Below are 4,271 nucleotides of genomic sequence, written 5' to 3' on the forward strand. Positions count from 1 at the left end.
GCGGGTGGGGTGAGTGAGGGGGCGCGAAGGCAGGGGGCGTGGCGCGGGTGGGATAGTTAAGGGCGGTGGCAGGCTGGCGGTGGTGTGGGCGGGTGAGTGAGAGAGGCTGCTTGGGCAGGGGTGGGTGGGTGGGAGTATAGTGAGGGGATGGGTGGCCGGGTGGTCCGGGGTGGCGTGAAGTGAGGGGGCGGGTGGCAGGGGGCTGGGCGAGGTGGGGGAAGTGAGGGGGCGGGTGGCGGGGGTCCCGCGGGGGGTGAGTGAGGGGGCGGGGCAGGAGAGCCGGATACGGAATCGAGGGGCGCTTGGTAGGTGGGGGTGACCCCATCTGGCTCTGGCGACGCCTGGAAGCTGGCTGGCGGGGTCAGGGACTCACCCTGTTGCTGGGCTGGCTCGGTTTGGGAGCCGTGTCTCCTTCCCCCCCCGTTGTGCTCGGCATAACTCTGTGTTTCCTCCCCAGGGGAGCAGGGCCTGCTGGGCCCCGGCAGGCAGGGCCACCGGGCCCCACGGTGAGTGACTCCCGGGGGCAGGGCTGGGGGCAGGGCTGGGGCAAATGGAGGGTAATGGCCTCTTGTCTACTCACAGGGGCCCCAGGTTTGGCCGGTCTCAAGGGAGACCCCGGCTACAAGGGTGACAAGGTGAGTGGAGGCCATGGGAGGGCGGCCCCTCCCCCCCACTGCTCAGCCATCCCCCCTTCCCCTGGCGCCTTCCCCTTCCTCGCTACTGCATAAACCCCTCCCCCAGTCACCGGCAGGCCCAGAATTGCCCCCCTCACCTCAGGAGCCCCCCCTGTGCTTGTGCCCCCCCTTGCTCCTGGGATCATGCCCCAGTTGGTGAGCTTCCCCCCACCACCCCACATTGGGCCTTGTTGGGCCCCGGCTGCCAGCCCCACAACCAGCGCTGCCCTTGCTGGGCTCTTACCCAGCCTCCAGCCCTGGGTGGCTGGGGCGAGAGTTGCCACGCCAGGAGGGGCCGACTCCTGGGTTTATGCGCCAGGGCTGGGGGGCGCATCTCAGCTGGGGCCGTCATTTGTTTAATGTGTTGCCCTGCGTTGGGGGCCAGGCTGGCGCTCGGAACGGCTTGCAGGGATTCGGGCAGGACTCGGGCAGTCGTCTCCCCTGGGTAACCCACCTGAGAGCGCTTTGGTCCCCCATCAGGACCCAGGGGCGCCTCACACGCCCCACAGGGCCCCGCCACTCCCAGCCCGCGTGGGGCACAGGCGGGTACAAACCCGGCAGCCCAGGGAGCCGGGACTCAGCAAAACGTCCAGTTTGGGGGAGGGGGCATCCGGAGTCTTGCCCCCCCCCCCCCAATCAGGAGATGAGCAGCCTTCCAGCTGCTGGCCTCTGACTTCCCCCCCACCCCATAACCACCCTCGCCAGGTTCTTTGGTCCCAATACCTTTGGGGGGAATCGGATTGCCTAGTTACAGTCTGGCCCCCACTGCCTTGTGGCCGAGGAGGTACTTAACCTGCCCGTGGGGGGTCTCTGCATGGTCGCACCCCCGTATCCCCCCAGCAATACATGGGAAACGGAGGCACACACAGTGTTCAGAAGAAACATAAGAACATTTCCACTTCGGCACCCATGTTTACCCCACTGCCTAGAGCGGTGCTCCCGCAGGACAGGCCCCCCAGCTCTGTGGACAGCCCCCCCCAGCCTAAACGCCTTGCCCCCCGTCCAGGTCACGCCGCTCATCGGGCTCATCGGACCCCCCTAGGGGGAGAATGTGGAGAGAAGGGATGACCAGGGGCTGCCTGGAAACAGGATGGCCCCAGGACCCAAGGAGACCCCGTGAAGTATGTGGGGCTGGGGCAGGTGGGTAGGGTTTGGCAGGATGGGGTGGCGTTGGGAGGTGAGGGATGCGTATAGTAGGGGCTCAGCCAGGATGGGGTTGTGTTGAGGTGGGGGGCTGCTGTGGGTGGGGCCTCAAGGATGGGGGCCTGCGGTGTGAGGTTGGGGGGCTGTGTTGTAGGTGGGGGCCCTCGCAGGATGTGGGTGCATGTGAGGTGAGGGGGCCTACGTATAGGTGGGGGGATCAGGCAGGATGGGGGCTTGTCGTGTGAGGTGGGGGCGGCTGATGTGGGTGGGAGGAGGGCATCAGGCGAGGATCGGAGGTGCGCTCTGTGTGCACACCCTCCGAGCTCCCATGCTGGGGACCCCTGATACTGGAGCTCCTAGCCACGAGATCAGCAGTGGGGGCCCCATGTGCCCGTCCGAGGCATCAGCATCTGGTTCGCGGCGAGAGTCGTGTGAGAAGGCTGACAAACATGTCCCGTTCTTCCATGGGTCAGCGCTTTGGCCTGCTCGCCCATTGGCCCCCCCACAGCGCCCCAACACCCGAGTACCCCTACGCTCTCGGAGCTTGCGCGTTGAGATATCAACTAGCTGCGGCACTGGCCCACCCCCTACTGAGCACCCGGGGCCTCTCACCCGCCCCGCCGCACCCCAAGGTCCTCACCCACCCCCTCTCACCCTGGGACCCCTCTGTCACGGAAAGTGTGGGGAGTCAGGCCCGGCACCCCTCTTCCGCGGTTCCCGGACGTGCTCACCCGCCCCTCCGCACCCCAGAGGTCCACTCACCAGAGCCCACCTCTGCCACCCATCGGGAAACCCCTCTGTCACGGAGTGTGGGTGTAGATCAGGGCCTGCACCTCCTCTTCCTGCGGTTGGTGTCACCGGGACTCTCACCTGATTCCGCCCCTCGCACCCCCTAAGAGTCCCTCACCCAACCCCCTCTGCAACCCTGGGAAACCCTCTGTCACGAGTGTAAGGGGATACAGGGCCCTTGCACCTCCTTCTTCCTGCGGTTTCACCCGGATCACCAGCGTACCCCAGCCCGTCCCCACTGTCTGCAGCCCTGGCACACCCTCTGACACGGAGGTGGGATCAGCTGACCCCTCCCTTCGACTCACCCACCCGACCCCTCCCTCACCACCCTGCGCACCGGGCCCTCTGTCACGAGATGTTGGGGAGTCAGGGCCCGTGACCCCTCTTCCTGCGGTCCCCGAGGACTCGCAGCCGTCTTACAGTGAACAGCGAAGGTTTATATTCAGACAGACAAAGGAACAATCAGAGCCAGGACAGTCTTGCAGGCACAATGACAACAAGGTATCCTCCCTCAGCCAGGTCCATCTTGGCTGCCGAGGTCGGGGGGCAGGGAGGCAGAACCCCGCCGTCTGCCCTCACTCCTCACTTCGCCCAGCCCAGCCCCAAACTGGAACCCCTCTCCACACACCTCCTGCTAAAACTGCATCCAGCTCACCTATTCCCGGAGCCAGAAGAAACGGTTCCCTGAGCTCTTTAGGTTCACTGTTAGCGCATCACCTTCAGAGGGGGAAGGGCCCCGGCCATTCAGTTGCCAGGACAGAGCTGTTCGGTCATTTATGCACATGGAGACTTAAGAAATCCATAGGGGAACTGAGGCCCCACACAGTATTTCAGATAGCGAAACATTAAGAACAGTCCCAGTTTCGTACACTACCTTCACCCGCCCCTCTCGCACCCCAGGCCCCTCGGCCGCCCCTCCACCCAGCCTGGGCACATTCCTGACTCTCACTGCTCACACCCCAGCAGGTGCTCCCCCCCCGGTTGACTGTACAACTTCGGTCTGTCCTCTGTCCTGCCCAGGGATGGGGTGGGAGCTGGTGGTGAGACCCCAGTGCCACCCCAGAGACCCCTGGAGAATGGTTCCCCACCCCTGCCTGGCTCCGGGACCCTCAGGACCCCCCGTCGCTACACCCTCCCATTCTCTCTCCAGCAGGGCCAAGTGGGCCAGAAGGGCCCAAGGGGTCGCCGGTGAGTACCTCAGGCGCAGGGACTGCAGGCTCGGGAGGGCGGGGAGCAAGGGGGGGCAGCCCCCAGAACCACAGCCCAGGAAAGGCGGTCCGCAGGAAACCTGCATGGGAGGCAAAGCCACCAAGACCCCCCTCCCCACAGAGGCAGGGAGGGAACCCAGGAGTCCTGGCTCCGACCCATCTGATGTCTCGTAGGGCAACGGTCTCTGTCGTCCCTGGGGCCTGCAGGTGCGACCTGCTCTGCAAGAAGGGGTGAGGGAGTCTGTGGGTGGAGGGAAAGGGAGCTCGCAGGGGGGCAATGGGGAGTCTGTGGGGGGGGAGGGGGAGCAGAGGGATGATAGGAGTCCTGGGGAAGGGGAGGGCCTGCAGGAGGCGGGTGATGGGGCAAGTGACCGTGTGGGGGAGGGAGGGGCAGCAGGGGTGATGATGGAAACGGTGTGGAGGAGGGAGGGGGCTGCCAGGGGCAACAGGGGAGGCT

Source organism: Chelonoidis abingdonii, chromosome 26, assembly GCF_003597395.2.
Source record: "Chelonoidis abingdonii isolate Lonesome George chromosome 26, CheloAbing_2.0, whole genome shotgun sequence".
Taxonomy (NCBI): Eukaryota; Metazoa; Chordata; order Testudines; family Testudinidae; genus Chelonoidis; species Chelonoidis abingdonii.